This window comes from Tyto alba, unplaced genomic scaffold (genome assembly GCF_018691265.1).
Source record: "Tyto alba isolate M040663 unplaced genomic scaffold, T.alba_DEE_v4.0 Super-Scaffold_45, whole genome shotgun sequence".
In the NCBI taxonomy this organism is placed as follows: domain Eukaryota; kingdom Metazoa; phylum Chordata; class Aves; order Strigiformes; family Tytonidae; genus Tyto; species Tyto alba.
Window position 1 is genome coordinate 20,376,252 of NW_024881321.1, and position 21,162 is coordinate 20,397,413.

Here is a 21,162-nt window from a genome sequence, read left to right on the forward strand (position 1 = left end):
GTTGCAATTCTTCATTGGAAGAGGAAAGTTAGGATTCTACATCTTTCTGTTACATAATAAATTGCTTCAGCTAACTGGACTATATTTCCTGTCATAAACCCCCTTTGCTGTGTCCTAGCCAGTTCATGTGGCTCACTTATCAATGGTAGAAGCTTTGACAAATCACTGAGCCTATAGGCTGGAACGGAAACAGAACACTTTCTGTGCCTTATTGCACTACTTTTAATCACAATAGACCTGCTTTCAGCTATGAAAAAGCATTCTGCCAATTATCTGAAAATGAAAGAATTTGTTTTTTCGGACCTTTTTGGTGACTTTTTTTTTTTTCCTCTAGAGAAAGCCAAGTTAAAAAATAAATCTATTTTTTCTCAAAAAACAAAAAAACAATAAAACATCTTTCTAGTGAACCAAACAAAGTAAGGGACATTTCAGTTTTCCTTCATTTAAAAAATTTAATCTTAGTTATGACAAGTAATAGAAATATATTATAATTTCTCACTGAACACAATATACTAAAAAAATTAAAGTTATTTCATACTTTGGGAATCACAAATGTCTCTTATTCCTGTGTATAAGCAGTAACTAGACACTGACAGTCCATTCAATCCCAGTGAGAAATTACTACTACAGTAGGACAGGAATACTTCAGAAGTTGATTATAATTGCAAAAAAAACCTCAAACAGTTTATCTGTAGAAAAAAAATAAAATAATAATATTGTACTGAAAATGTCATATCTACCATGAAGATGGAGAGAAAACCAAGAACACCTAACAGAGGTCAATACTGTGGAAAATTTTACCAAAGGAACTTAATTCTAACTAGGTGTAACAGTAGCTTGAAATAGCATTCACAGATTTTTTTTTGTCTGGGAGTTAGGGTTTCCTTTGTGTTTGGAGGTTGTTTTTTTATTTTTTTTTTCCTTTTTTTCTTGAGTGGAAAGTTTATCGTCAGAGGTTTTTGGGAATATTAACAGCATAAAGACTGAAGTGCTTGTATATTCATTGCAGCTGAAGAAGGGTTGTTTGAAGAGTGATTAGTGATTTAAGTCATGGAGATGCTAAACTTCCAACAGATCTCAGGGAATCAAGATTGTAGTAAAAACCTTCTTGAGACCTGAAGTACAGTCCTAGACATTAAATTTGCAGATTGTAGCTCAGCCAGAGAAACACACAAAATCAGAAGCTATTAAGACAAACAAAAAAAAAAAAAAAAAAAAAAAAAAAAAAGAAAACCCCCAATCCCGAAAAAATCCCTCTTCTTTCATTCTTTGGTTTCTTTCTAGCAAGACACACAGTCCTGAAACTTTCTTCTGCCTTTCTACAGTAATATAATAATGCTTTGCATTTGCCTTTCTCTTCTCACACACAGATCTCAAGTGCTTTACAAAGAAGAAGAATCCTGAGTGGCTCCACTCTACAAGAAGTGTACCGAGGTTAACTGTGCTGCATTTCAGTCTGCCTGTGGAATGAGCTGAAAATCTGCTCATAACTGTTTCCCACATGTGTTATTTGTGTTTTCAGCCTGTTGCATGATTGTTTGTAGGAAAGATTGACTATTGCTGTTCCATTCCATGTCCCCAGGCCCCCTCAGAAATGGAAAGGCTATTTCTCAGTGGAGTTCTGGGGTTAACTGTTTTAATACAGCAGAAATAACATAAAATTAAAATAGCCAGACACAGAGAAAGAACATGGTGTTTGAGAAAAACAGTTGAAATTTTGCTGCTCTTTTTCAGTTCCTTTCTTAGGGCCATCTTCAGCTTTCAAATAATTTGATTATTTATGTCTCAAGGTTAACTCTATATATGGAACTCTATACAGGTGAACTCTATACAGAAGGGAAAATCTGTCTATTTTCAGTTATTATTACAATCTGTTCACTTCTTTTTAATATTAATAATGTTGCTAGTCAGTACTAGTTTATATACATCTGAAAATGTTCCACTGCAACCTGGAATATACAAATTATTTCACAAAGCATGTAACATTAAGATCTTCATATGGGAAATTTTCAGATGACAGAAACTTTGACTTTCAAGAAATTTAGATTTTACATTGATAGATCCTCAAGGCTAAAAATGACATTTTTTTTTTTTCTATAGTAGTCTGAAATTAAAATAAAAATATAGTTTTAGCATTACTTGGTAGGTATCATCCCTCTTTCAAAACTACCATTCAGTTTGATGCATATAATTAATTTTTAAAGATGTGATGAAATAAAAACTTGAACACTTTCAGAAGGACTCTAAATTTTAGAATCAAAAAAAGTATGAACTAATATAACCCCATATAAACAGCTTTACTTGATTAATTTGGTTTTCTACCTTCATCAGGATGGAATTTATTTAATTTGAAATTATTTAGCAATGCTTTTTTTTTTTTTTTTTTTTGCTATATAGAGCTTGAGTATTAATCAAACCCAAATGTCTGAAGGGATATTTTCAGAGATTAGAGCACTTATTCAGTTTTGAAAAAATATTTTGATCATGTGTTTTGTTTTCTTTGTTTTTCATATTTTCCTACAACAAAAAAGAAGTTTTTTCAATTATTCTGTGAAAATGTATTTTTCCAAAATATTTTCCAATATATTCAAAGAGAAATTACACTTAAATTTTGCTTCCCTCTGACCTCTCTTATTTCTGTATCATATTAGTTTTTCTCACAGATCAATTTCTATATGGTTTAATTGGGTAAGTATGCATCTTTCCTAAGACAGGTGATTACATTGTCTACATGCTGTTATATTTGATGGCATTTATTTCAGGACTAATCTTTTTGGAGATAATTGAACTTTAATTATCATCACCAAATATGCTTGAAGCATCTTTAAACACAGTATAACATTCTTCTGTTATGGACCTGCTCTTAACATTCAGCATTGCACTTCTGAAGGCTCTGATTCTGTATGAACACATGCATACCTACCATTCTTTGCTATGCAACCCATTCTATGTTACTCAAATACTAGACTGAAAAGAACAGTGGTGACCCATTGTAATTGCACAGCTAGCCAAAAATTAATAATTTGGTCAGAATTCCTTATCATAATTCTAATCATAATAATATTATATGGCATAAAACTGGATATAATTATATCATTTTAATGCTGAACAGTGGACAAATGCAGTCAGTTTAGAGATATATATAAACAATATGTATATTTCTATATTTAAAAATTATTTTTATACATACACATACACACATACACATACATTTATGTGTGTGTGTGTATAAAAGTCTAAACAAAAAGGTTTTACTAGCTTAGGCAACTCAGTTTTTCAATACAAATTGCCAGCATGTCTACTCTATCATGTTTGCTCTGTATGAACCCCAAATCCCTCTTGTCTTTAGAAATATTCTATTCTTGCTGAACATACAGAATTACCATTTGATTCCACTATAAAGCTGAGAAAATGACCAGTCTTTTTCTTTAACTATGAAATAAAAAGGTTTTTTTCCTCCGGTCAATACTTTTTCAAATGGTGTATGTTTCACCCTTAAGTACATTATGCATACAGGGAGTGACCATTCTGGATGTGGACATCTGTGCTGTAGCTGTCCATATGCAGCTAGATGAATCCTACCCAATAGGCCCAGAAGAGAACATAACAGCTTTTATAACTCTTTTTCTGCAGTATGAAGCTCATTCCCAACATTACAACTATGGACTTTGCAGCTTTGATGTTTTGGGGCACTTTGTTATTACAAGGCAAGATTCTGGAGCTCCATTATGCCAAACGTCCTCTACTAAAGAACTCCATCAACTGTGCAATTTATCAGCCACCTGGTAAAAGCCATGAACACCTCCATGATGGAGGAATCTCATACAGACAAAGGACCAGATTAAAGAGTTTGTTCAGAGCAGAAGTGCCAAACATTTAACGTGGTAAGTGTTCCATGACAGATTTAAGAGTTACAAATACTGGCCTTCATTTCTGTACTTGAACCAAGATTTTAAGGATTGATTTCTAGATAAACATAAGAAAAATAATAAGGATTCAAACCTCATTAAAGGGTGGATTCATAACTAGTGAATATTTGTAGATTATTCCTTGTTTTGTCCAAATCATTACTCATCTCTAATTTCGGCTTTCAGTCAGGGAAGTACTGCTTGTCTCTGCCCTTCCAGGTGCACTATTGAACATTTAAAATTAAAGTCTTTGGAACAATATTACTTCCTGCCTCAATTCATTTAATAAAAACTGAATGCAAGAACCTTTTGCATGTTTGAAACAACAACCTTTCCTTCCTATCCTCTCCCTCACCAATTGATATGACTCTCAAAAACTGAAGCCAAAAAAAGATATAAATTTGCTCAGACATAACCATTATGAGCTTCTAACATAGCTTATAAATTGCATATAATTTGAAAGCTTTACTGGGATGATACGCACCTGCAAATTGTTAGCTAACACCCACAGACATATTTTATGGTTCTTGCTCTGGTCTTTTAACAACTCACAGTGAGGGCAGCTGGACGAGTCTAAGAATGGTGAATGCTTGAAATTTGTCCTAAGTGGTGTTGACATTACAGTGACTGAAAAATGCAACAGCTCCTCTTCCCCTTAAAAAAAGTTGCTTCTTTTTTTTTCTTTTTATTAAAAAAAAAAAAAAAAAAAAAAGGAGAAGTGCCTCCTATCCAACAGAAAAAGAACAGACAAAGCAATATCTGGGACTGCAAGTTGTAGCCAACAATACAGCTGCAAAGTTATAAAACAACCCAGAAGGACTGATAATTATCACTATCTGGCATGCTTCCAGGCTTAATGGTCTCCTCCTCATTGGAAAAAAAATGCTAAAATGTGTTCCATAAGTCATTCTTTTTGGATATCTCCAGTGTATCTGTCTGAATGGGAATACTGAAGTTGTGGAGTTTTTGGGTAGAGAACCACAGCCTTTTTCTATAATATGAAAAAGGTTGAGCTACATAAGAATTCTTCAGGTTTTTTTACATGAGAAGACTGAAAAAAAATCATTCTGGAGTCTGTTGGAAAAAAAAAAAAAAAACAAAAAAAAAACCCCAACAAAACAACAGTCACCTACTTGCACAGCCCGGTCCTAATGGTGTGAGGTGTGTAATACAGCAGAAGATCTGAATGCTTTTAGATGATCAAGTTCTATTCCCTTAGAAGTATGGATTCTCTGAATTCTTTCCTGTTGTATCTAAAATATAGTAAATAAATACATACATACATAGTAGATGTTCTGTTTTGTATTAAAATGTATAAAATTAGTAGCTGAACTGACTGCAAAACTGCCACAGATTTTGATTTTCATATCTGTTAAACATATTTGGAGCTAATTTGGACATAGTCAGTCCATATGTACAATATTTGCAAATAACAAATATCATAGAAAAGCCTTTACTGAACTTAATAGCATTAAACCAAATTATTAAAAAAAAAAAAATAAATAGGAGTACCTTAACATTTTTTTCCTCAGAAGTTTGTAACTTAAAGGAGAGTTTTTCATTAAATTTTTCAACTAATGTCTGGAATTTGAAAGAGAAATATATCACTCTTCTCACATGTCAGTTTTAAAGATGCTACAAAATGTTGCAATTCATTGTAGCAAAGACATATTCTTATATGTGAGATAATTATTTTCTCAAACCAGGATGATTCAGGAAAAAAACATACTGAATAGTCTACTATTTGAAATGCCTAGAACAGAGGTTCTACATGCATCTTACGGAACCATTCAAGACAGAGAAGGGAAAGAAGCAGGAGATGAGATGGAACAGATGACAGCTCATTTGACCTGAATAATAGTTGCAATGTTTCTGCATTTTAAAGCATATTCTATGGTGAGGGTCAGAGTGTGTCAGACACATTGAAAACTTTGGCCTTTCCAACATGTGTTATGATCACACCACTGAGAACCTGTGCCACTAGTACTTCCAGATGAGAATAAAGTAGCAACCATTTTTCTGTCTTTTTTTTTTTTTTTTTTTTTTTTTTTTTTTTTTTTTTATTTTATTATTAACAAGTATGGGATTGGCAGTAACTTTGAATTTATTTTAGTTCTGACTTGCTTTAAATGCTTTCTCAGTTTGTTATGTGGTACGGCATAGTTTTATAGCTTAAGCATACTTGGCAAATCCTCTCCTATTTGTTCAAATTGCCCTCCCACCCACTCCATACACAGCTAACCAACACTGAGCAAATACTTCCAACTGTCTTCATACCAGGCCAGAGGTCATCCCAATCGGAAAACAGGGGCTTCAGATGGTATTTCCTTTACGTCAGCTAATTACAACCATATGTTTTCTGTGACAGAAAGGGAGGTATGTAAGTATCAGACCCATTAGCCAGGTTAATTGCTCCTTCCACAGCTGATAGTCTCTGTGTAGCTTTTGTCCTACAGTTTAGTATAGTCTGTGCTGCCTGGTTTTAATTATTTTGTTGTTGCTTCTGTGCCATTATTTTGTTTATTGCCAGCAGTGATTTGTAAGCCACAGTATGGGGATTCAGCTATTTATGTCTGATAGCTAGAAGAGTTTCTCTCTATTAAATCTCATTGGGCAATTCTTGGCTTTTTCCTGCTGTTGTCTTTGTTAAGATGGATGATTTGGAGCATAAACAGAGAAGAATCCAGGCTGTTGATAGGAAAGACACAACATGTAGGCATCCAATTAGCACGATGAGGAAGAATTTCACAATCCATCACCAAAATTCCCCTCAGCCCACTAGATGAAAGAAATCTAGTGATCCAGATGATCACTTTGGTAAGTTCATATATACAACAAGGAAATCTCCTGGAATTCAGTAAAACAAAAACTATATTTGTGAAAACTGCACAGCTTCATCTTCTGAGTGTTCTGAATTTTCTTGTTCTGCTCTTGTCTTCTCTGAAGACACTTTCAGGCTCTGGGGAGGTAAAGGGTCCCCCTTTTTCAAGGGGAGGACTCACAGGCTCAAGACAAGCAGGATTTGCTCTATACTGGTAGCCTCGTGCACACCCTGTAATATCCACATTCTTAACATTGCCTTTTGCCACCTGTACTCAGCATGTTGTCACATAGTCATTAATTTAGAAAACTAACACGAGGCAAACAAAAACCTCTAGAATAAATGAGTTGCCATAAGAAAACAATTAAAAAGTCACCTGTTGTGAAAAAAACATATTTAATCTAACATGGGTAAAGAGACCACCCAAGATTAGCCAAAAGTTGTTGTGTTTTATTTCTCCCCTCCTCTTCCCAAGCCTGTTAGTTTCAATACAGGTGCATTTATATGAATGACTAATTGTGAAGAACTAGGATGATGATCTCATCTCAAAAGATTTGCCTGCCTGGATATTGCATAAGACAATAAACAGTGATTATTTAACAAATATATTTTTTAACAAACTAAAGAACAGGAGCAGATAGCAATATATTTATCTTTGTGTTTTTAAATATTTCCTTATTTTTAAACTAACCCATAGATATGACAATATGGAATGTGATTTCTCTATCCTATGTGCACAAAACTATCTTTATTCAGGTAGGTAATCCCAGCACAATCTTGTGATAGAGACTTCAGGATCAGGTCACTGAAAACTAAAGCTGATTGAAAAACTTATTATCTACACTACATTTGATGTTTAAGATAAAATTTTGATCAGGTTTAAAAAGACTACAGTAGTAATATTTCAGCCTATTTGGGAGCTACAATGGTCATAGGAACGTCAAAATATATTAATTCTGTGGAAATTTAACCCTTAAATAGATAAAGACCTATTATACATTAGAAGTCTCTAAAGGTACATTAGAATAACAAGTTTGTTTTGTTTTCGTTTTTGTTTTTGTTTTCGTTTTTGTTTTTGTTTTTGTTTTTTGTTTTTGTTTTTGTTTTTGTTTTTGTTTTTTTCAAAAATCATGTATTTTGAGTGTTTTCACACAAGTATTGTCTTCCACATGGAAATCACAATTGCCCCAGTGATCCAGTGCATCATTTCTGAATATAATGAGTTATCCAAATTTAATTTCTTGCCCAGAACTTTTGCTGACATGTCACCACAAAGGCTATCCTGTTGTCATTAAATGCTGGGGAATCTTAGCTGGAGGTAGCCACTAAGTTTACGTTAATCTCTCCACCTTTCCAAAAGTATTTCACTGAGCTACAGCTTCATACAATACACAACGATTATTTTCTAGATAGATCTGTTAGCATTACTTGTTATTGGGTTTGTTTATGACTTTCCATCAGAAGGCCTTTCTTTTTGATGGCTCTTACTTTTCCAGTTTCAATATTTAGAACTAAAAATTCTTATCTAAAATTATTCTTAGGACAAGCTAGATAATGGGAATAGGAAGGTGGTTTGGGTGAGGCATCTGAATTCAGAAGCACATGAAGAATAATTGGAACTGGGTGGACAGTTCTCACATGGAAGGGGGATATAGTTCTCATGAAAGATAATGGAGACTGGATGCCATTGGGAAGTTCAGTAGTGGTGAACAGGGACCAGAGTGGGAAGGCTGAGCTGGTTTTAATGAGATGGTGAAGAGGGGAAAACACAGTGGAAGCCATTCAACTTTGTAAAAGTCTGGGGAGGACCTGTAGTATCTCATTGCATATGGTATTTCCTCAGTATCTGGTAGACCAAGACTGAAATCCATTAATATGAAGAACTTCAACCTTATTCTGAGCCTCAGTCAAAGAAGATGGTTGAATCGCAGACTACTCCTGCCTTTAAGAAATTCCATTCCAGACTTCAGCTATCTCAGAAAAGTGTTCCATGAAAATATTTGCTTTTCCTAGAAAATGTGCATCTTTGAGTGGAATTATAAAGTGGGTAACAAAATTAAACGTGAATAGAAGATAAACTTTCAGGTATAGAGAAAGTAAAAATTTTGGTGCAGGTTGCAAGGTAAATAAATCCCTGGAAGAACCACAAACTGGACTTCGTACTTTGGCCATAGAAGTTTCTCCTGCACCATTGGATTTCCCTTAATTGTTTGAAACAAATATCAGGACAGTTATGATGGATATAGATGAGTAAAATAATTATTTTTTCTTTAGTTGAAAGCACTTTATATAGGTGAAAAGTTTAGAAAGTATGAGATAAAAAAACTTCACAAAAGAATTTAAACACAAATGTTTGTATTTTTTTGATATCCATCTAAAAAGAGACTCCCTAGAGATTCTTTGGCCACCTCACTTTTGAGAAGCAAGTTTCTGAATCCACATCTTAGTCGGAGGTCGTAACTTTCAATGGTCTTTGAGTCTCAATGTGAATTGATCGAAGTTTTACCATAGACTCAGGTGCCGGTAAAATTGTTGTCATTTTCCATAAATGGTGACACAGATGGCAAAATGCTCCTTTGTGCCATCTGAAGATGTTTCTATGACTATTATTTCTTCACTTAAAAGTCTTTCTTGTTGCTTAGTGGTTTTAATTTACTGGATATGTTCTGTTTGAATTGAAGTGGGCTGAGGAGAGACTTGTCTTGCCACTGGCAAGGTTCACTATCATTCCCAGATATAGATGAGCCAAACCCAGAACCTCATATCCAAATCTTTCCAATATCAGGGAGAAAGGATCTGATGTGAACACTCTGTTCTAAACCCACCAATGTAGCTTTGATCCCGGGTCAAATCCAAAATTAGAAGGGGCCTCTTTTATAGCTCCAATTTGGACACAGCCAAATTCTGTATTCATCAGATTGTGCTCCAGGAAGGAAGAAACTGTATGTGAGTTTGCCACTGTTATGTATGAAGACAGGCCTGAAACCTAACCTTAATTTTGCCTCAAAGCCAAACTCTAAACCGTACCCCAAATTAATACACGTTTGAGTCTGACTTCCTTATTCTACCTGAATCCATGGCTCATAAAATTGTGTTTCTGAATAATGTATTTTAGGTTTTGGAATGCATTAGATTATATCTACTTGAAAATTCTTGCAAAAAAACCCCATATGTTGGAATGCTGTATGTGATGCACATATGTTGAAGATCATTCTCACTCATCTGTAAGGTACCCAGTTTGAAAAGTGACTAAATGTGTAAAAACAAAAAAAACCCTACCCCACCCCCTAAAAAAAAATTAAAGAAGATTAAGCATTTAATTTTTCCCCACTTTGTTGGGAGAGCTCCAGAAACCAGAAGCAAATGAGAGAGAAACATCAGCAGAGACCACCAGCAAACAGCAGCTGCGATGTGAAACAGCAAGACAAAACTACTCATGAGAAGAGAAAGGGCTGCTCCTCCCCAGCAGAAGTTTGTGGAAACATGAAAGCAAACAGCAAACACTTCCAGCAAAGTAAAGGTTCAATCCAGAAGCAATGTATAACTGAAGATGAGTTTGAGAAAATTCCAGTTTTGTGGCAGAAATGACCGTAAAGTTTTATTTAACTCTCCTGAAGATGGGGGGAGGGGGGAAGATAAAAATTAGTATATTTCAATTGTACTGAGAAACTGTACTTATAAACATACTAGTGTTATTCTCCACTGAGAATACTTTCCACAACCCAGAAGGAAACTGTGCTAGTCAGGATTTTTTTCCCTCATGGTGATGGAATAAAAATAATAATGACAATACTATCTAACAAGAAGTATTTTTTCAGTAATGTCCCACTATTTGAAGGAAAGTTAATCACCTAAACACAGAAATGTTCTAAAAAAATCATATATGGGCAACTAATACATAATCATTGTTAAGGATGGACTAGAAAGAGGAATCTAATACAGCTAGTGGAAAATGGAGATAGCTACAGGAAAGCCAGAATGCGGATCTTCTCTTTTTTTTGTTTTTAAATGCACACAATTAGCTGACAGATTAGATGAACATTATTAACAATACTTGCATTACAATTGTAGAAAGCTGGATTTTCACAAAATGGTTTTGAAACCGTTATTTTGAAAAAATACATTGCTTTCTAATAAAAACCTCTCTGCCTTTTCCCAGGCCCAATTCCAAATCAAGTGATCACCTTTTACCCTCATATCTACTGTGGTTTTGAAGAACAAAAAAGAAAAAATAATAAAGCTTGAGGCTTCTTGAAGTTCTGCTAAGTTTCCACAATTAGTATGAATGTTGTATGAAATCTTAGGATGGTGAACATTATGTAGCATTCTCTCATAAATAAATTTTGCTTATTTATCATTCTACAGGCTGCACTTTCCCTTTTAGCCATACCTCCATTCCCCCCTCCAAGAAAAAGCTCACTGAACAAAAATGGTGTTATGGTCAAGATTTCTCTGAAAGATAGTGCTTTGAAAGGTGTTAAAAAAGTTCATGGTTGCTTTCACTTGCAAAATTGTTACTGGATGTGATTTTTGTTTTTGAAAGGTGGTGTATCTCATTATTACAGTACTTAGGCTTAATCTCCTTCACTCTCTTAAATTCAGAAATAATTGTTTTCTCTGCACTTGTCACTTACTCTATGCCTCCTTTTGAATTTGGCTTCAGGTGTTGATACATTTATATTGATTCTTTGAAGCCCTCCAGTACTCAAGTGCTCTCTGAATAGCTAGGTCATATGTGTGACTCCTTAGTATGTTCACAATATAGATGAAACTCTTATCATTCATCTAAGGACTGTTTTTATCTTACCTGTCATTCTTTTCATACTTGGCTAAGGGATCTGTCTCTTGTGGCCAAGCCACACTGGTGTACCTAGACTGCTAAGAAATAAGGGAGACAAGAAGTTCAAGTACTGCATTCTGCTATTTGTTTGGTAGTTTATATTCTGTCACTGTTCTGGATCCCTACAGCTACTCCAGAGGGGCTTAATCTTAAAACAATGTAGACATGAGGCAGTCCTTAGCAGCCCAGCTATAGCCATTGTCCTGACGTGTCCCCCCTTGTTCAAGGATGGGGACCCAGTGCTACCCCTGCAGACTAACACAAAATGGATTAGCCTGCTCCACAAAAATGCTGATTAGGACTAAGTTTATATGTACTTCAAGACCCTCCTGTCCTACTATATGCCTATTTTTTTCTTCTACATGTCTTCTTTTTATCATCAGGGAAGTAATTAGAGCTATAATACATAGAAAATGAGTGAGAGAGGATTACAAAGAGTTCTTTCTCCCTGATGTTTTCCTTTATTCTTTTAATCTATTTCATCTAATTCCTCTTGTCCTCCAGGCATCTCTGAATTGTTTAGAGGTGTAATTAATGATGAAAATCCTTCCAGTTGTTACATGAATGTGGTCATGCATACACACTTCAATGCTCTTCAAAGGAAGAACTCTGATACAAATATGTATATACACACAAAAAGAAATTTGACCAGCTTTTCTACTGTCTGGTAGCAACATACTTTTTTTTTTTTTTTTAACCCTTTTAATATTTAACAGCAGTTCAAATGCATGTAACAGAACCCACCATACAAGAGCCCTAAGAACGTGACACAAAATAGCTGGATAAAGTGGCAATCAGAAGAGGAAATTAGTTTTTTCCAAGCAGTAGAAATGTTACAACCCAGTGTAGCTCAAGGGCAGATTGCTCACCCACATTGCTTCCTTCAGGACTGTTTTGAGTTTTAGTTTCTTAAAAGGGGTTTTCCGTATGAAAATTCAGTGAAGAGTAATGCAATACTAGCCAAGAAGTTTATGAAATGACATGGGTTGAATGAATAAAAAATATATATTATTTTAAATGGATGTCAGATATGTGAAGACTTGTGTTTCGCAGATTAAAAAGATAAATTAAACGTAGTGTATTCTACATGTATGCTTACAAATATGACTGGATAAAAATTATCTGCTAAGCCCAAGCATCTTCACAGAAGAAATAATTATTCTGATGAAAGGTTGGTACTGCTTATGTGTGTATTCTTTATTAGGATGATGCATTCTCAGTTGGCTCTATTCTGTCCTTTTATTGTGTTGTGCTTAATAAATATACACAGTAAAAGTCTATGGGATTCTGGAAATAAGATATTACTTTCCCAGATAACTTGATACAAAACTTACTTCTTATCCCCTCATCCATTAAAATATGGCGCATGGACCAGCTGAGGCAGGTTGATGAGTGTTCAGCTGCAGGGAACCCTGATTTCCTGGGATGTGTCCACTGCAAGAAATGTCTCAGGTTATTTTTCAAGCTATAGGATCAACAGCCTGATGGCTTGGCAGGGGGCTTTGGATGGGCCCTAGAGTTCTCCCTGGTATTAGGAGCCTTGTGACCCACTGCATGGGGCAGTCACTGCCATCTTTTGACCTAGAGACCCTGACATCTGTCGGCTTAGTAGCCTGTCACAGTAGGTTTTATGAGGCAGATTTATGCTTTAATAGTGTGCTTGTGAGTATTCTGTATTTTCACTTCTCTAATTGACAGGATTACTTTCTCATATTTTGCAAAAAACAAAACAGCAAAAAACTCAAAGCAATTGACACCAACCAACCAAATCTCTTTACTGAGTGCTGCCTAGTAAATGTCCCAAATACAGTGCCTGAATATGCAGGGATTTAAGAAAAAATTCCACATTAACATCCGCAAAATTCTGCTACTGCATCTACTACAAGCATGAGCTGTCAGCTTTCTGCATTTGGAGTGATGATTATTTCAGAGTACACTATGTGCAAAGGAGTATACATTTCCTGTTCCTCCAAGCAGGCAATAACCAAATCTAGTGACATCATTCTGATCCTCAGACAGGCATATACACAGAATGTTTTTTTTCCTGAGTTAGGCGTTAACTACATGTTTGTGTGTGTGTGTGTGTGTGTTTGAGTGCACATAATGAAAATTCTTAATCTGTAGGGTTTTTGCTACTCATAGTGCTGAGGCCTGTGATTTTAGTAAATATATGATTGATTTCCCTCTTAGCTAATACACTGGGAATTAATTCCCTCAAAATGCCAGATGTACTGCATGATGCTTAGCTTAGTGAAATTACACATACAGAATGGGAAAGAAAAATAACCCCAAAAAGTGTACATTCTAAACTAAATCAAGCCCTCCACTACTTCCATCCATCTAATAATCTCCAGGGAAATTCCCATAATGTGGTCCTTACTGCTTAATCATTTATTGTTGTTAAAACAGCATTTATAGTTTTGTTATGATTAAGTATATGATTAAACCATTAAGGTTTCAAATATACAGGGCTGGGTCAGTGACTGATATAAACTGCCATTTTTCCCTTAGATGTAAGAGAATTGCTCTGGACAAGATAATCTAGAGAATCACTGAAGACTGTTGATTATTGCATTTAGAAGTCAAAGTGAAAATACTTTGAGGAGGAGATGGGAAATTCCTCTGCTCCTTGCTTGAATTGGTACCAATGGGACATAGGAGCTGCTGAGTCCAAGGGGAAAAAGAAGCTAAGGATTACTAACTAGGATGATTTTGAAGGTGGAGATCAGTTAATATTATTCTGTAGAGATGTGGAATTTGCCCTTGAAAAGTAGGAGAAAGGCTGTCTTTATTGGAGCAGTTAAAGAAGATACAGACTAATTTTTTTTTATCTTCTGATATATAAAGCAGTTTGTACTCTAATAATATCTAGTAACTCTGAACTACTGAACTCAGTCAGGTTTGTAGGGTTTATTTTTTTTATTGATTCCCATTGCATGATGATACAGGACCATATGTTGAAAACTGTAATATGGATAAACTACAAAAAAAAAAAAAGACTATTCGTTACTGAAAGTTCTATAAAGTGTGGGAAGGGGACAAGCTGTGCATCTCTGTTACTTAATATAGGGAACTGGAACTGATTAGCTACGCAATGGAAAACCTATGGTAGGATTACTTAACGTTTTCCTTTCTCTCACAGGAATGTATGTTGGAAGTAGGTGCTGTTTACCTCTGTTTGTTCTGTGAAATCTGGGGTGATGCCTTCTGAAGTTCTGAATGGCTGAAAAAAAACATCTGAGAAGCCTTAGATGGCCATCAGTGTAAATTCTTCCTTTTGCATTTTACCTTTCTAACATTCATCTGATTGAAAGGACAGTTATAACTCTTTATATAACCGTTTATCATTCTTAGTCACTGTGTCTGGCCAAGACTCGTCAGTTACTTTTAGGATTTATATAGTGTCATGGCTGGCAGTGCCTAAACTCTGAATATTAGTAAGAGGCAGGAAATCTTCATGTGGCTTTGTGTGTTTCTTTTCATTCTTTTTTGTGGTCATGAATGAAGTTCAGTTTTGAATATGTATAAATGTCTGCAAACCTTGCTGAAAAACAGTATTTCAAAATAATTTGTTCTGGTGCAAAATCACAGCAGATTTCCATTTGTGTTAAGGATGTTTGCATAGTATTATAATATAACACTATGCAAAGTGAAATTTCAGGAGTTTAAATTCAATTCTTCACTATTTCCACTTCTGTTTTAGAAACCACACACACTAATTTGGGAAACTTTTCTTTCCCTTCCCCTCCATCTCACACTAAGATCAAAATTATGAATGTACCAGCAGTAGCAGGATTTTGGAATATGAGTTCCTCCTATGGAATATTTTATAGGAATAAAATCTACAAAATTGTCTGTGGCATCTGGGAAGGAAGGGGTCACCCACTATCATACCTATTCCATCACACTGATCTAGGCATTAAGTCTCCAAAGTGTAGAATAAAGTTGGTTGCTTCCATGGGTTGAAATGATGTGAAGATAAGTTTAGGAACATTGACTGGATTTCTCTAGTAAACCCCTGAATGGATTTTACCAATTTCTGAATCTTTTATCTGGCAGAAAAAATTAGAAAGCTAATGACTAAACCACAAACTGCTCCTTAACATATAGAATCAGGCAAATACTAAGCAAATATTAAGTGTTTTTAAAAGTCTTATATTAATCATTTGTGGTTATGGCCATTCAGATTGGCCAGCAGTGTTAAGGTGAATACTCAGCATCTAACAGGATCAGGTTGTCTATCTTCACACAAGAGGGCTGAGTCCAAAATTGTGACTGCAGAATTATTTTATAATGGAAAGCAATTGCAATACAACTGAAAAACAAACAAACAAACAAAAAAAACAAACCAAACCAAACCAAACCAAAACAAAACAAACTCAAACCAAACCATTAAAAAAGAAGGGTCTTTGTGAAGTTTTGCTATTTTTCAGATAATTGCTTTCATGAAAACAGTTGTTCTTTGGTAAAGTGACTGTATATATCACAAACTGGTTTTGCTTGTTCTAATTAAAATAAAACTATATCTTTCATGAGGTCCCTCGTAAAGAGAACAGAACCTTCAGTACTCAGTATCTGTACTACTAAGCGTTTAACCTCCTTCTCTTACATGTCAGTCTTAGCAAAGGATTGTGTTAATGGCATAAACCAAAACAGAGTTCAATATGCAATTGTTCTGAAGAAAATGTTTGAAAGTGGTAATGACTCATCTGTTATTCTCTGCTGGTTTCATAAGGACTTGTTATGATTCACCTGTATCTGAGGTTTTAAAGTTTCATCTACTCTAGTTGGTCATAACTCAATAGGTCAGTTGTTTGATTAATTCCAGCCTTCTAATATATTTTGTTCTCATTTTTGTTTCTGGCAGTGTGATTATTAGTTACATTATAGATGAGTATGAACGGTTATGTCAACGTATTTCAGGTTGTAATGAGCAAAATATATAGGGGTATAATAAGGATAATGAGACCTCAGCTATACTATGTGAACATGTCTCTTAATTTGTACTGTTTTTAAAACTGCACTGATAACATTCTTGGAAGTAAACATAGTGAGGTTTTGTTACGCTCAATGTCATTCAGAAGACACATTCCAGTTGGCTGGAGACCGTGTCTGCATCTGTCTCTACTTCATTACACCACTTCTTGCACCTGTAGCTTTAGGAAATAACTAAGATTTTCAGATGAGAATTTCTAAGCATTATTTATGCTGCAACTTAAAATGATCTAATCTATGCTAGAGAAGAGTGTTCTTTTGTTAAGGGCAGCAATTGTTGAGAAGAAAATGAGCTCTACTAATGAAAAGCAATCATTTGTATCACTCTACACAGGAGAAAAATTGAGGTTAAACTAATATAAATCTAACAGCATACAAAGTTAATGAATTTCTTATATTTATACAACCATTCCAGTTTATTCTTCCCTTTCTATTTTTTTGGGTATTGTTAGGAGTCTCCAGTGTTGTGAGACAAATATAATAAAGTTATAGAAATGACTCTTCAAAAGCTTGGTGTCTATTCCACGTCCTCCACATATATTAATAGAGTTCATTTACCAGGCATATAGACATTCTCAAAAGAAAGTTATTCCTGGAAATAACTACATACTATGGTGTCTTTGTGATACTACAGATTTTCTGTGTACTTAGGATGAAAAATAACTGTGGTATCTCATATATTGGTTTGCAAAAGCTGTAGGTTAATCTTTTACTGTTTCATAAACAACTGTAAGTGATCAGAATTATTATTATGCAGTGTTTTTTTAGGGGTATGTTTCCTGGAAGGCATGCAGGTGTGTGATATTGGTCTCTGCTACAGGAACTGAGCTGTATGAAAATGAAAGTATTATATAGCATTTGGCCAGAACATGTGATGTGTTAATTACTAGCTTCTGTGAATTTGAACAGAATGAAGGTCGGAAGCAATTTTCTGAAAAGCATAGAGACAAGAAGGAAGGAGATGAATGTATTTCTTATATTATTTCATTTGTTGTTGAAGTTATTATTGAAGAAGGAATGCTTTTACTAAGCACAGTTATAGGAAGAAATGTAGTATGAAGCTCTGTATTACAGTATGTGATGTGAATTCTGAAAATGATGCCCCAATTGGTATAGCAATTAGGAGCTTAAAAGACTGTTTTTGTAAAGGCAGACTATGGATTTTGGTAAGTGTTAGACTGAATATTTACTGCAGGAACTTGGACAACCCTTTGAATTTTCAAATACTCATATATTAAACATTTAAATTTTGTGTTAACATCCAATATTTTATATAATTCCCTTTTAAATAATTACAAATTATTTAAAGTTACATTGAAAATACTAACAACCTTACTATACATTGTATTTAAACTTTTACTTGTAGTTTTATTAGTTTAAAAGAGAAAGTTTAATTTGAGGAGGCAATTTATTTCCTTTTCCTCCTATTATCCTTAAAAGAACCATATCATAATGCCTGAAACATTTCAAAGCCAATGTCTAACTCCTGTAGAATAAGCATCCAGGCACAATATCTCTGAATTCAGTGATTTTATCACAGGTCTTGTGATATCCACTATTTTCCTTATGGCTTTCCCTCCAAGAATAAAATGCCATAGAAACCTTTAAGACCCATTCTTCCTTCCGAAATTCATGTCATCCTCTTTTCGCTCCCTCTGTCTCATTCTCGATTTACAATGCATTACAATTGCCTAAAATGAAATTGGTTTTAAAATTATGCTGTAGTACAGAGAGTCTACTTGTGAGAAACACCAGGCAAATTTATTTGGCTTGACAAAGTTACTGCATCTATGTATAGGATCTCCAGTGCAGCTGGAATCACCATCTTGACTACAGGGAGATAAATTACCAGAGAAACTCTGGCACTGTTGTGTTACACCTTAAGGTGACATACTGCCTTCTTGCATCATTAATCTGGGTGCTGGGACACCCAATGAATGCACTGAAGGAAATATATCTAACACAGTGTTTATTTTTGGTATCATAACCTCTTTAGCCTCTAAATTCAGTAAATCAATTCATTGTATATTGTTTAGGGAAGACCAGATCCTGCTTCCTCATGCTATTGATGGAGGTGTGTGAACTGGACACCCAGAATTTAAGTCTATAAATTGAGACATCTGAGTGTATCTCTAAGTGACTAAGAATGGAAATCTCAGAAGCCCTGTATGTCATCAGAAAATAATATAAACTCATTAGTTTGTAGGATACAGTCTAAGTATGGTCCTAATGTGTTCCCTCAAAATCAATGCATGAAATGCAGATAGGAACTGGTTTCCTATCAGCCACTTCTGGCCTTCCTTCATGTCAGATTCAAGCTATGAATTTAAAATTTCTGCCATCTTCAGTTGGATCAGATTGTTCTTGCATCCTCTAAAAAGCTTCCTGTCCTATCATAGCAGATGTACAAATGGCTGATGGACACGTCTGACAGTTGTTGGCTCAGTTTGCTAAGAAATGGGGATGCAAACTCAATTATCCTGCAATCCAGATGAGCCGTCTTGCAAGATATTCTGAAGAAAGGTTATCAATCTATTCTGATGAAGTTGCCTTTATAAAACATGTTAGGGATTATATTAATTGTTAAGAACCCTCTTGAGAGACTTTTTAGGAATAATAGCAATGCTTGAGAATCTGTGGCAGGGGTGAAATTGTGTCTGAAGAAACCTGACATTTTAATCACCACAGAGAGACAGAGAGGTCATACAACAGGTGAGGGCTTGCTGTGACAATTTCAGAGGGCTTCAGAGGATATACTTGCAGTCTGTTCAGTCAGGAATTAGAAAACCACTCCCAAATAGAGGAACTCCTCCCAACTTGCTGAAGAGTTTGACAGTGATACCTATCCCTGAGTGTCCGCATGTTGATTTTGTTAAGAGTTGTAGAGGATTTTTTTTACTGAAATTTTTGAGAGTATGCGGTATAGCCTGTTGAGGCCGTGTAATACTGCTGAAGCACCACAGTAATAAGCACTGTTATAGACTACATAACATTACTCTATTTCTTTCATACATTCAGAAAAGACAACATTTTTCCTGTCCTCATTATACCTTTTCCATTGCTACAATAATTAAAAAACCAAACAAATCATACCACACTGCTTTTGTTGGTATGAAGATCTGTTACAATGATTAATTAAACATGAGTGTCTTAAAATAAAAACCTAGACAAGATCCAAAACATTTTGTGGAGGCAGCATTCTTACTCAACACGATTACTTTTATGTTATTTTTTAACACTGATGTAAAAAACACTGTTTCTCATTGATAACTGTATTCTGAGTTCCAACATTTTTTGAAAGATTCCAACATCATTCAGATTGTTTCTGATGTATATTCCAACACCTACAGTAATGGAATAATAAATAACTTGCCTGCATGCACTGCTGCTTCATGAACCAATTAGAGGACTGTTTTCATGTGAGATTATCAATATTTTGATAAACGGACTATGTGTATAACATGATGTATATTGAAATATTTTTTATATTATACACATATACTGTTTATATATGTTTACATATCATGTATATGTTTATAATAGGATATGTATAGAGATAATGATGCATTGGGATATCCATATAATATGTATATTTTAAATAAAATTATAAATATTTTTCTAAATAAGAGATTATCAATATTACCAATATTTGGAATTTTCAGAAATTCATTATGATTCAGATGTTATTAAAATCATGTGCTGATGTTACAGCTCTGCTTAGTCATGTGAATCGTCCTACTAATTCCAGTGAATTTGCTTAATCGAAATAATATATCATACCCATAAGCATTCACAGTATTGAGAGTGAAGGTTAAGATTTTTCAATTATGTATATAGCTTTTATATACATAATGGGCTTCTGAGAAGTCCTTTGACACAAAGCTACCAGGTATTCAAACTGAAAGTAGACTTTGTTTAGTTCTCAAAATCCGTAGCAGTACATATTTCTCTATAGAAATATGTCCTGAATTTTGATCCTTAAACTAGATGAAAAAATCTTTTAAGAACAATGACAAGTAGTCCTTTTTTTTTTTTCCCATGTGCCAGAAGGAAAGGTTTCACCACCCTTTGGGTAATAAAGACCCTTAGGAAAGGGAAAATATTTTGTAACACCATGTCTCCAGTTGACTTATACTGAGAAGAGTAACATTTTTTGGTGGCAGTCCTCAATATAATAAAATAATTTGGAAATAAACCCTGATTGTTGAATTTCCTAAAGTAAAACACTGGGGTCTGAGCACTGGATAAGCCTATAGGACAATTTGAACATGAGAGATAGATCCTGAACCTCTAACTCATTTCAAGTCATCTTTCAAAGAAACTCTTATTGCCACCATCTGTTGAGAAGTAGCTTTGACAGAGTTATTCAAATGGGCTAATATTAGATGTTTGTTTTCTGTTTGGTCAGTTAAAAGAAATGCAAATCTCAGAACTTGATTAAGAACTTAAGTTTAAATGTTTTAAGTTGTGGCAGAAGTCTCTCCCCCACCAGCCACTATAATGAGTGTCTTGGAAAATTAATCCACTATGTGGATATCATTTTTTTCAGTATGGTCTCTTGTTTCCTTTACAGTAGTAGAGAATTAATATCTTTCTAC